Genomic DNA, 13,813 nt, shown 5'->3' with positions numbered 1-13,813 from the left:
CCCAGTCCCTCCACACAGCATGTCTGCCTGCAGGCCGCTTGACTACCTTCTCCGCCACCACCAACAGGGTCCGGGACTCCAGGCGGATTGCTGAATTTTTTAGGCCGCTGCTAGCAGCGGCCGCTGTAATAATTTTTCGGGTGCGTGTACATGACTGCCTAATATTTCTGGCTGCACTGCGGGCAGCTGCAACAACAAAAGAAAAGGCATGTACATGCGCCCATTCCCCTTCGTGATCATTACCTTGCCGTGGTGAAGGGGCTTGCGTATCACAATGGAGCAATGACCGGCGCCTAGATGAGTGTCTCGGGGGGCACACCCACGATAATAAGGTCGTTGCCTCATTGTGGTCAGACCAAATTTGATCAGCTGGACAGTCACTGTTCTGTCATTCAGCTACATCAGCCAGGTGACCATATGGGCTGTAAAGCCACCAAAACCTGCGCTCTCGCAGGGACGGATCTAGGGGGGGGCAAGCGGGTATCTTGCCCCTGGCGCAGTTTGTTGAATTCTTAAAAAGGCAGCAAAATAAAAGGCAGTTTAGGCGCCAAAACCTGACCTTTAGGCGCCAAAACCTGACCTTGCCCCAGGCGCAACTTGGTCTTGATCCGTCCCTGCACTCTCGCCATGGTGCGCACCAGTAAAGCACGGCCGTCACTACACAAACAGCTGTTTGCGGTGCGTTACACGATGAGTTTGGTGTGTCAGTGTGAAGCAGTACCTTAATTACACTACCTGATTGATGTATACACATGCAAGATGTTTGAAAGCACTTTAGGCCTGTCATTTAGCATTCAATGTGATTTCTGCCCTTAAAACGCTGCTTTGCGTCAAATCCAGATTTTTCCCGGGGACTTTTGGCATGTATCCCACTCCGCCATCCCCCCCTCCAGGTGTTAGACCTCTTGAAACATCTTTTCCATCACTTTTGTGGCCAGCATAATTATTTTTTTTTTTCAAAGTTCGCATCCCCATTGAAGTCTATTGCGGTTCGCGAACTTTAACGCGAACCGAACCTTTCGCGAAAGTTCGCGAACCCGGTTCGCGAACCGAAAATCGGAGGTTCGGCCCAACTCTACAAATAAACACCCTGCTGGAAACAGACTCACCGGTTCTCTCTGACCACTGTTAGATTGGTCAGAGAAAGCATGAATCTAGGAGACCTTGGAGCTTCAGGGTCCTGGTACAGGTGTTTCCCAAACACTCCCAGTTAGCAGTCAGGTGTCTTGTTGTTACCAGAAGCTTGAAATACTAATTGACTTGCATTGTTTTTGATCATAGTGGATGTGCGCTGCAATATTTTTGAATTTGTGTATTTTAAAGGTGTTGCCAGAACCAATTTTGTAGCGAACTTCCATAGAATTGATTCAGTATCTTGCTGCTATATCTAACTGCTATAGCGCTTTGATATAGGATTACATGTTTTAAATTTGGCTTTGAAAAGCAGCATAGCAACAGAAACTTGGACTCGGACACACGGATCCGGGTAGCTATTAAACTATATATTATTGAAGAAAAATGGATGTCTTTGCATATAGAACACATAGAACGGTAAACCAAGGAACAACAAGACACCTAACTGCTAACTGGGAGTGTTTGGGAAACACCTGTAGCAGGACCTTGAAACTCCAAGGTCTCCTGGATTCATGCTTTCTATGACCAATCTAACAGTGGTCAGAGACAGGCTGGTTTCTAGGGCCGTGTGGCCCGTGCTATCGCCCGGGGCGCTGTTGGGAGCTGGTGGGAGGTGGGCGCTGTAATGGAGGGGGGAGCCCGAGCCGCGGGGAGGGCAGCCCGACCTCTCCCTCCCTCTCCTGGGCTGCCCTCCGTGCTCCCCCCTCAGATGCAGAGCGAGCAGCCAGGGAGGAAGCGCTGTATACAACATACCTCTCTGCGTTCCAAGCGCTGCTCTCTCGCCGCCGGTCTCTTCCTCTCTGCCTATACGATGATACACACGCTGCTTCCAGAAGAATAACTTCACCAGAGACGCTTGGTAAAGCTAGCACCTCACCAGAGGCGAGGGCCCACTGGTGAGTAGAATGGTCTGACAGGCAAGGTTCGGCAACAGAGAGGTAAGTATCGGTACAGAATCGTGAGGCAGAAGAGTGATCGGTAATCAGGCAGAAGTTCAGCAACAGAGAGGCAAATATCGGTATAGAATCGTGAGACAAGAAAGTAATCGGTAATCAGGCAGAGGTTCAGCAACTAGTAAGGCAGATAGGCGGAAGTACAGGATCAGAAAGCAGGAACAGAGTCAGAGTATTAGCTAAGAGTCATACACAGGAGATCAATACAATAAACAATATCCTAGTCTAGGTGTGAAGTCCTTGGCATCAACATCCGGGAACTAGTCTAACAAATAGCAGTAGCAATGTAGCAATATCCTAGACTAGGTATGAAATCCTTAGCATCAACACCTGGGAACTAGTCTAAGGTCTGAGCGTTAACACGCATGTATTCACGACAACAGACAGCGTGATACTGAAGCCCGAAGGCTTAAGAAGCAGAGGAGACCCCACTGGCACGCCCCCTGCCATCAGCCAATCCCGGGCGCCGTGGGACTCCTCTGACGTCAGCCGACCAGGAGGTCAGCTGACGCCTCTCCTCCCAGCATAAAGGTCCTGTCTGTGCGCGCGCTCGCGCAAAACAGCGACCCTGTGGGAGAAAGAAAGCCCGTCCTCGGCGTCCCAGCCGCCGGGGAGACGGGCAGGAGCATGAGGGCAGCTGCGGCGGCTGAGCTGTTCGCCGCCGCTGTCGCCCCCCAGACCATCTCCCCCGCCGGGGAAACGAGCGGACACGCGGAGGCAGCTGCCGTTATTCCTGTTACAGATATTGGATTACATATACATTTGTATTACTTATTTTACCTTTGTTTTAAAGAGAATCTGTATTGTTAAAATCGCACAAAAGTAAACATACCAGTGTGCTAGGGGACATCTCCTATTACCCTCTGTCACAATTTCGCCGCTCCCCGCCGCATTAAAAGTAGTCAAAAACTGTTTTAAAAAGTTTGTTTATAAACAAACAAAATGGCCACCAAAACAGGAAGTAGATTGATGTACACACACACATAGAAAATACATCCATACACAAGCAGGCTGTATACAGCTTTCCTTTTGAATCTCAAAAGATCAATTGTGTGTTTACCTTCTGTCCCCTTCTTCTCTCATGCACTGAACATTACAGGCTTCCTGCAGACAGCTCTGCCTGTGTCTGTGTTTGTAATTCCTCAGTATGTGTCAGCCAGCTACTTTCACAGCCTAACAGAGGAGGATTTTTATCCAGCTCTCTTCTATCACTGATAAGATAGCAGAGAAGCTGCTGGCTTATGTAAATAAAACACACACTGGAGTGTGCATAGAAGAACAGACCAGCACGGAAGAGTTGGCATCCTTCCAGACACAGGCCGACAAGTCTGACAGGGGAAAGATACATTGATTTATTACAGAGACCGTGATAGTACAAAGTGCTGCAGTGAGCCAGAACAGATTAGAATAGGTTTAGGAACTTGTAGGATGGTAGAAAAAACGTTGTAATTTTTGTTACAGAGTCACTTTAAAATACATGCATGTCACTGTTGTTGTTTACATGACAAAAGCATGACTCCTCAGCAGTCTCATATTCTGTGCGTACACAGGTGCTGATTATATCTAAATGTGGGAGATAAGAAGTCTAGTGGGACAATATGCAACCAGGAATAGTAGGGGAGTATTTACAAAGCAATGGAGGAATTAGTAACAGTAACTATACTATCAGATTTACATACAGGAGATTACATAATAGTTTTCTTTTGAAAGGGGCTTAAATTAGTAATACAGTAGTTTCCATTTGAAACGCACTGAAGTATAGGTGCAATGACACTTTAACTATCCACTGGAAATGAACATGGCTTCAGTGCATTTCTCAGTGCTTCATCTTTAGAAAATCATTCAAATAGTATTTAAAACATATAAATCATGCCTGTTTGCTCTTAGCCGAATGTTCAGAATGGTTTCATATATTTTAGATTATGCAGCACAAGTCATCATTACGACCTAAAGTAATCTGTAACTGGAACCTAGAATTATTAAGGCGAATAAAGCAAATATGCGCAGTTTATTCACAATTATAGGAGAATATGTTATTAAAGACTTAACCTAATGCTTGACCTGGGATGGCTGAAAGATCGTAAATGGTTTGCAAGCAAACCAAAATATCCTTTCTTGCCATGGTTTTTAAAGCCTAAATAGAATACATATTTTTTAAGTACCATTATTTTAAGCTGTGCCACAGCTCGAAAAAAAATATTTTCAAAAAAAGATTATCAAAAAAAATATCTTAAATTTCGAATCCTTTTTTATCAGAATCACATGGGTTAAGAAGACCATAGCTGCAGAATTTAGAATAATAAGGCAAGTCTTCATGGATATTTTTAATGGTTTCTGTGTATTAAAGGGGCACTACAGCGAAAAACTGTAAAATGTAAAATATGTGCAGACATATACAAATAAGAAGTACATTTTGTCCAGAGTAAAATGAGCCATAAATTACTTTTCTCCTATGTTGCTGTCACTTACTGTAGGCAGTAGAGATCTGACAGAAGTGACAGGTTTTGGACTAGTCCATCTCTTCATAGGGGATTCTCAGCATGGCTTTTATTCTTTATAAAGATATTCCCTAAAAAGCATTTAAACAATGATGCTGGCCAGCTTCCCTACTCGCTACACAGTTAGTTGGCAGTAGGACAGAGCAACTGCCATTCACTAAGTGCTTTTGAAAATAAATATATCCCTGAGAATCCCCTATAAAGAGATGGACTAGTCCAAAACTTGTCACTTCTGTCAGATTTCTACTACCTACTGTAAGTGACAGCAACATAGAAGAAATATAATATATAGAAGGACAAAGGACAAAAAAGGACAGTGTGAGATTATTTTTAGTTACCGGTAATTGGGAATGTCCTTTATGATTTTTTTGTGTTCACCATGTATCCTTTCTTGTGATTGTCAGTAAGTAACCAACTATCCCGAGGCCAGAGGCCTTTTGGTCAAGTAGGTAGATACCCTATCTGTGGAATTTTCAGCATCCTAGGAATACTTCCAACTGAACTTCTAAAGCATGCAAAATAGTTTATTCATAAAATGTAATTATTTATTATATAGATTACCTGCAATGGTTTATGATAGCGTACAGTCCTCTGTTTGTACAGACTGCAGCCTATTGCACATGGAATAAAGAGACCTATTTGTTGTTTTTGTCCTTTCATATGCAATGATATAAAGTATATTTTAGGTATGGTAATAATGTGTGCAATTTTTTAACAAATGCCATGTAATTTATTCTTTTTACTTTTTTTTTGCTATATTACAGTGAATATTGAATAAGTAGCACCATTGGGCCCTCCTTCCTTTGTCCTATCCTTAGCAAGATCTGTTGGTGGTTTATGCATTAAGCGCTTTGAGTCCTATGTGAGAAAAGTGCTATAGAACTGTTATTATTATTTCACTATAATTTGAACTGATTTATTAAATGCACTTGGGAGTTCAGGTACTAGCAGTACCTGGTTGTAGAAATGAATGTATATACTTTCAGAATTCAAATCTACATCACTAAATACATTTTGCTAAATGCACTGCTCTATTCATTTTATAGTTTTCAGCAAAAAACTATTCTATACTTTTATTTTTATCCAGGGTGCAGTTTCTAGTTTCTCCCAAAAATGTTTCTACATAGTCACAAATCTGGCAAGTATTCAAAGCCTTCTAAAGCACCCCAGACGAAATAACATAGGCATTGTACTATAATCTTAACAGTTAATAAGACTACATATTCAAAATGCCAACAGTACCAAACCAGAGGCAAATCACCCTATGCAACATTGTGGATTTGGGTATGTGGTTTCTCTTCCTCAAGCCAAGAAAACAATTTGTGGTCAAAGTACAAAGAGACTCACAGAGGTTACATTTTCTTTAGCTGTCCTTTAAATCCTGTTTTCATAGAAACATTTGTTTTAATTCAACATGTAGACAAAACCAGTGTATTGTATTAAAATTTGAACTGTGAAATATTTTTGCCTTAAAGAAAACCTGAACTGAAAATTAAAAGTCAAAATAAACATACACAAGTCATACTTACCTCCCGTGTAGTCTACTCCTCAATCTATTTTTCCTCTCCTGCATCCTGTTTGTCCACTGTGATCAATGGAATTCTCTGTCCTCCATTGTGAAAATAGCCATTACCCCACAACAGCTTTCTGGTCAGCACACAGTTAAACTGTAACATCGCCCACTTGTGCCATAGGGAAACATGGAGGCATCAGTTCTCCTCTCAGCTATAACTGACAGCAACTGATATATTTCAGTTCTGACAAAATGTTGTCAGAACTGGAAGAGATCATTGTAAGAAGAAAATGGTGAGCTTCTGAGAGGAACTGATGGCAAGGTAACTATGTAATGTTCATTTGAAGTTACCTCATGTGTTTATTTTAAATAATTTTACTCAGTACAGGTTCTCTTTAAAGATAATCTGTACTGAGTAAAAATATTTAAATAATTTTACTCAGTACAGGTTCTCTTTAAAGAGAACTTGTACTGAGTAAAAATAATTAAAATAAACACATGAGGTAACGTCAAATGAACATTACAGTTACCTTGCCATCAGTTCCTCTCAGAAACTCACCATTTTCTTCTGACAATAATCCCTTCCAGTTCTGACAATATTTTGTCAGATCTGAAATATATCAGTTGCTGTCAGTAAAATATCAGTTGCTGTCAGTTATAGCTGAGAGGAAAACTGATGTACCAGGTAATGTCCATGTTTCCCTATGGCTCAAGTGGGCGATGTTACAGTTTAACTGTGTACTGAACAGAAAGCTGTTATGGGTAATGGCCATTTTCAAAATAGAGGACGGAAAATTCCCCTGATCACAGTGAACAAACAGGACGCAGGAGAGGAAAAAGACACTAAGGAGTAGACTACATGGAAGGTAAGTATGCTTATTTTGGCTTTCAATTTTCAGTTCAGGTTTTCTTTAACGTTATAATGTTGTTAAATCTCTAACATAGATGACATGGGTGCTGGTTACTATTTAGCAGTTAGATGTCAGGCTGTCAGTAGGCAGGAGCCAGCGAAGTCATGCAAGTATATCAAACAATACTCCAATTCACTTTAGTCTACTTGACATGTATCCTTTATTAAACATTGTATACAAAACTCCCCGTACCCATTAAAAAGAGCAATACTGCAATGACTTGCCTAAGCTAATCACAGCCGGCAGTGTCACACACCACGGTCTCAGCTGCATACAACCCATGCACATACATACAACTCCTGGGAGTTTCAATTTGTGTTGTCTGCTTTCAGCAGATTGTACTCAAATGACTCCACGATAGTGTCTCAGCTTCACATGCAAGGGTTAATGCCAGGCGGATGTGTTAGTAGCAGGGTTCCGTTCAATTACAGAGGGTTACCTCATGGACCTTATCATGCAGCGTTACAGGGTGTTAGCAGTAGCATTGGCACATATTGCATAGTTGGGTTGCCGCTGAGGGCTCTCACCACCTCCTGCGCATTGTCCCTCTTAGCCTGGATCTGTTAAACAGTCCTATTGGTGTGCTCTGCGTCTCTGCAGGTTGCGTGTCCACCCTCCGCTACGGATGTCCGTGTGTTGCCATTTCCGTTATGCTGGGAACCCCTGGAGCTGTCTCAGCGTCGCACAACGCGAGACCCGGATGTGACGTCACTGCTATGCTCTCTGCATCACTAGTATCGGCCGCCCACCAGCCTTCGTCAGATGTTCTGAAACTCCCGGGAGTTGTATGTATGTAAAAATACGCGTCTCCGCATCCATTACAACAGTGTGTATTTAAAGTGCTACATAATAAAAAACTTTTAAAAACACTTGGGGGGCCCAAATTAGACTCTATATAAGGTAATACTATTATTATAGGTCAGGTGGACATCTAGCTCTGAGGCATAAGGTAAAAAATTGAGTAACATATAGTTCTCATAGTATAAAAGAGCATAAAGTACACGTATACATCTCCCTGCAGTTCTTACTCTGCTACCTCTCAGGCACCAATAGACACAGAGAACCACTGTTGTTTTCCAGTCCCATTACATGGGTATGTATCAAGACCCCATACCCATTAATAAGGGGAAATTTGCATAACATGTAGCCTCAAGGATCCAGCATACATATTTTAGTATGTAGCACTTTAAATACACACTGTTGTAATGGATGCGGAGACGCGTATTTTTAGGAGGGATCTATAGACCTAAGGGGTAATATGCCAGCATGTATGCTAAGCGACCTATAGAATATGGTTCACAGTACAGGTGCCCTAATTATTGGTGCACTGTACGCTAGCGTTGCAGGCCTTGTGTGTAGCCATGGTGACTGGGTCACTCCCCCTATTGGTTGGTCCTCTGATGGGGACGGAACTTGAATTTCCGCCCCGTAACCCTCCGAATAGCGTCCCCGTATCCAGTGCAGCCTACTCCAACACGGAGGAAATGACGCAACCGGAAGGCGCGGAGCCTTGTGCCCCGTCTTAACCCCGGAAGCACACAACCTCTATTGTTAGTGGCTCACAGCGTGACCAAGCGTCAGGAGACGCGAAACGGCCGTCGCATAGCCGCCTTCTTACCCACCACCCACCTCCACTGGGATGACCCACCATCTTAAGGATATGTAAGAACATTTGCACATTTGTCAGGCCGTATTGGCCACTTTGAATTACGAAAAGTTTACCACATGTGATTGATGTCACGATTGTTCAGTGGTTCCCAACCTTTTTGGAGTCGTGACACATCACACCAAACGTTCAGATCTCCGTGACACGTACACTAGCGACTGCTGGTGAGTGGCCATTACTGCTGCTGGCATAGTGGTGGCTGCTGGTGAGTGGCCATTACTGCTGCTGGCATAGTGGTGGCTGCTGGTGAGTGGCCATTACTGCTGCTGGCATAGTGGCGGCTGCTGGTGAGTGGCCATTACTGCTGCTGGCATAGTGGCGGCTGCTGGTGAGTGGCTTTTGCTGCTGCTGCTGGCATAGTGGGGGCTGCTGGTGAGTGGCTTTTGCTGCTGCAGGCATAGTGGGGGCTGCTGGTGAGTGGCTTTTGCTGCTGCTGGCATGGTGGGAGCTGCTGGTGGGTGGGTGGCTTTTGCTGCTGCTGGCATAGTGAGGGCTGCTGGTGGGTGGCTTTTGCTGCTGCTGGCATAGTGGCTTTTGCTGCTGCTGCTGGCATAGTGGGGGCTGCTGGTGTGTGGTGACTGCTGGCATAGTGAGGGCTGCTGGCATAGTGGGGGCTGCTTGTGTGTGGTGGCTGCTGGCATAGTGGGGGCTGCTGGCATAGTGGCTTTTGCTGCTGCTGCTGGCATAGTGGGGGCTGCTGGTGTGTGGTGACTGCTGGCATAGTGGGGGCTGCTGGCATAGTGGCTTTTGCTGCTGCTGGCATAGTTGGGGCTGCTTGTGTGTGGTGGATGCTGGCATAGTGGGGGCTGCTGGCATAGTTACTTTTGATGCTGCTGGCATAGTGGGGGCTGCTGTCATAGTGGCTTTTGCTGCTGCTGACATAGTGGGGGCTGCTTGTGTGTGGTGGCTGCTGGAATAGTGGGGGCTGCTGGCATAGTGGGGGCTGCTTGTGTGTGGTGGCTGCTGGCATAGTGGGGGCTGCTGGCATAGTGGCTTTTGCTGCTGCTGGCATAGTGGGGGCTGCTGGCATAGTGGCTTTTGCTGCTGCTGGCATAGTGGAGGCTGCTGGCATAGTGGGGGCTGCTGGCATAGTGGCTTTTGCTGCTGCTGGCATAGTGGAGGCTGCTTGTGTGTGGTGGCTGCTGGCATAGTGGGGGCTGCTGGCATAGTGGCTTTTGCTGCTGCTGCTGGCATAGTGGGGGCTGCTGGTGCGTGGTGGCTGCTGGCATAGTGGGGACTGCTGGCATAGTGGGGGCTGCTGGCATAGTGGGGGCTGCTGGCATAGTGGGGGGCTGCTGGCATAGTGGGGGCTGCTGGCATAGTGGGGGCTGCTGGCATAGTGGCTTTTGCTGCTGCTGGCATAGTGGGAGCTGCCGGCACAGGGGCTGCTGCTATTTTGGTGGTGGTTGCTGCTGGCAGAGGGGCTGCTTCTCTCACAGCCAGGGGTTGCTGCTGGAATGGGAGCTACTTAATTTTTTTGCAGAGAGGTGGCATGAAAGTGCCTTACTCACTGTCCTCCTCCCTGCAGATTGCCTCTCCATCTGCTCCTCCTCCTCAACCGGGACGCTATCTTCCGCGCAGTTCTGTTGCCCCGCTCTGCCAGTGCCTTCCCCTTTTGTTCCGTCCTATAGTAGATAAAGGACTACAAGAAAATGGCCACCGTTGCCCACAAATGTGGATGCTGGCGGCCATTTTCTTGTAGTCCTCTACTAACTACAATGGGACAGAACGAAAGGGGAAGGCATAGCAGGGCAACAGAGCAGCGCGGAAGGAGACAGAGCACTGACACGGCGACACATACCCGAAGCTGCCACGACACATGTATGTGTCGCGGCACATGGGTTGGGAACCACTGCGATTGTTGAATAAATCTAAGGATGGAAGGTGCACGCTCCTGTGATTCTTTGTATACCAGTTGGATGAACTTTCTTCTTGCCTTGTATAGCGGAGCACACGTCAGTGACATAAGTACTTGTAGTGCAAAGTGGGTCTACCAGCTTTACCCTGTGTAGCAATCATCAAAGGTGATTCGCATGCTCGTGGGATGTGCCACACTATTACCTTTCTTCTCATTTGTGCATGTGTAGCATTCTTTCTTCTGTTTTTGTGTTGAGCACCCCATGATGACTTCTGCAGTTAACGAGAATGAGAATTAGAGCCTTGATGAAGATATCTTGAGTGATGCACTTGTAATTGACTTTGACTCACTTATGTTAGTAAGTGAAAAGGTGGCTAAAGGCAGAGAGGATTTAGGTAATTTCTTCTCCAACACAGCCGAGTCTACACAGGCTAATAAGGAGGTGGGTGCGAAGGTACTGGAGCTGAGATTGGGGAGACTCAGTGAACAGGAGACTAAGCTCTTCTGGACAGTAGCTACACTGAAGAGGTATAACAAGGTGGGCATAGTGGCAAGAGGCTTTAGATCATATAGAGAACCCTCGGAATATAGAGAGGACCCTGTTTTTGTTGATGAATGGACCACGGCCTATTTGGATCTAGCTAAGAGGTTACAGAATATCGTTTTGGCCCGTACAATAAAAGAATATAATAAAGTATCGGATGAATTACAAGATACTAAAACTAACTTTAACCACTTAAACCCCCGCGGTACGAATTTCTCCGTCCCTTTTTTCCCCCCTAAAAAACCAGGGACGGAGAAATCTGTACCTTCCGCGCTACCGCCGCTGTCCACGCTCCCGCCGCTCGTGCGCGCGCACCCGCCGCTCGTGCACGCCGCCGCCTGCTCGCACGGAGATCAATGAATGGGAAAATCCATTCCCGTTCGTTGATCTAAGCCCCCGCAATGATCGCGCTGCTTCTATTAGAAACAGCGTGATCATAGTGATTCTCCCAGCCTCCTACTGCTTCCTGTAAGCGTCCGGAAGGACGCTTACAGGTCGCATGTAAACAAACACACTGTGGCCATCTTGTGGCCAAATAGTAAACTACACCCTAAAAGCATTTTGCATAAACAAACATTACATTTACACAATAAATTAACTCATTACCTCCCACACTCCCCAATTTTTTTATTTTTTTTTTTGTAAATAAAAAAAAAAATACAATTAAAAAAAAAAACATAAATAGTTACCTTAGGGACTGAACTTTTTAAATATTTATGTCAAGAGGGTATAACACTGTTACTTTATAAACTGCGGGCTTGTAATTAGTAATGGATGCAAAACTGAAAAAAATGCACCTTTATTTCCAAATAAAATATTGTCGCCAAACATTGTGATAGGGACATAATTTAAATGGTTTTATAACCGGGACAAATGGTTTAATACATTTCATGGGTTTTAATTACAGTAGCATGCTTTATTTAAAAACTATAATGGCCGAAAACTGAAAAGTAATAATTTTTTCCCACATTTTTTCCTATTTTCCCATTAAAACACATTTAGAATAAAATAATTCTTGGCATAATGTCCCACCTAAAGAAAGCCTAATTGGTGGTGAAAAAAACAAGATATAGTTCATTTCATTGGGATAAGTAATAATAAAGTTATAGACGAATTAATGGAAGGAGCGCTTAAAGGGAAACTTAAGTCAAACAAAAAAAATGAGTTTTACTCACCTAGGGCTTCCAATAGCCCCCTGCAGCTGTCCGGTACCCTCGCCGTCTCCCTCCGATCCTCCTGGCCCCGCCGGCAGCCACTTCCTGTTTCGGTGACAGGAGCTGACAGGCTGGGGACGCGAGTGATTCTTCGCGTTCCCAGACACACTAGCACCCTCTATGCTGCTATATGGTATATGATATATGCTATAGCAGCATAGATGGCGCTATTGTGGCCAGGAACGCGAAGAATCACTCGCGTCCCCAGCCTGTCAGCTCCTGTCACCGAAACAGGAAGTGGCTGCCGGCGGGGTCAGGAGGATCGGAGGGAGACGGCGAGGGCACCGGACAGCTGCAGGGGGCTATTGGAAGCCCCAGGTGAGTAAAACTCATTTTTTTTGTTTGACTTAAGTGTCCCTTTAAAGGTGAAAATTGCTCTGGTGTTCAAGGGGTAAAACCCCTCAGTGGTGAAGTGGTTAAAGCATCAGTAAGCAAAGATAAATTTTCCACAGTTACTTCTAAAATTGAAAATAAGATCCTTAAAATCCAGGACGAGATTAAAACTCGGAAATTAAAGAAGTTTTATAGGGATAAAGAGGATTTTGATAGGAAAAAGATCTTTAATTGGGGCCCTCAAGTTCCATTAAGAAGGAATCTCAGAGCAAAGGGCTACTGGACCACAGATTCGGGGTCAGATAGTAAAGACACAAAAGGAAAAGGAGGCAAAGTGCCAGTGAAAAAGAGACATCCAAAGAAATACAATAAAAATAAAGATAAGAAAAAAGGAGTAAGTGAGCCAGAAGAATGTGCAGGTGCAGCAGCCCCTTTGGGAAATGAATCAGAAGAGGAGGAAGGAGAAGAACTAGTAAGAAGATTGAAAGCAGTCAGTTGGGAAGGATCGAGTATTCTCAAACCAGTCAAAAAGAAATGGAAAGCAGAGAATTGATTAAAGAAGATCTGCAGGTGGTGAATATTTCGGGGGTTGAGATACCACCTGAATGTTATACACTCCTGAAAAAAAGGACTTAATTTTTGCCCTACACAAGATTTTGATTTTGTCTCCTTTACTGTGGACTTATTTAAATCGGTACGCAAACTGGTCATTGCACAGAAATTCAAAAAAGATGAAGCCTCTCAATCAGCTACCTGAAATGAGATGGATATCGGGCGGCTGCAACAGATTCTCCCTAATGCCCCAATGACACAAAAGGTCAATGCAGAAGTGACTGGGTTTAATCCTACCCCCCTGCTGACACAAAGTGAGGGGCTTCCGTCATTTAACCATGAATTTTTTTCCACTCTCACTCAAATAATAGGGGATAATGATACAAGCACACTTGAATTCTTTCCTTCAGTGCAGTTGAACCCCACTGATGAGGAGATTCTACAGGTACTTGAAGATCTATTAATAGAGACTGATCAAAAAGAAGAAATGGACTCTAGGGTACTAGAAGTAGGTGATGTAGGATTGTTCAGAGCGTGTAGGTCGGTGCAACCCTTTCCCACAGTTCCAGGTTCCACTTTGGAACATTTTTTGAATGTACACTCAGAGATGTAAAATCTGTGATCTATGAGTCGGTTG

General features: G+C 44.6%; 1 long non-coding RNA gene across 1 annotated transcript in view; it reads left to right on the top strand.

The window, feature by feature from the left end:
- Positions 1-6,885: 6,885 nt before the first annotated feature.
- Positions 6,886-13,813, top strand: part of LOC137570756 (uncharacterized) — a 66,353-nt gene continuing 59,425 nt past the window's right edge. Inside the window, exon 1 of the long non-coding RNA XR_011031167.1 lies at positions 6,886-6,964. This is a non-coding gene — a long non-coding RNA (uncharacterized lncRNA). The remainder of the gene's footprint in view (positions 6,965-13,813) is intronic.

The sequence above is a fragment of the Hyperolius riggenbachi genome, chromosome 4 (genome assembly GCF_040937935.1).
Source record: "Hyperolius riggenbachi isolate aHypRig1 chromosome 4, aHypRig1.pri, whole genome shotgun sequence".
Lineage (NCBI taxonomy): Eukaryota > Metazoa > Chordata > Amphibia > Anura > Hyperoliidae > Hyperolius > Hyperolius riggenbachi.
This window is presented reverse-complemented; position numbering and strand designations above follow the sequence as displayed.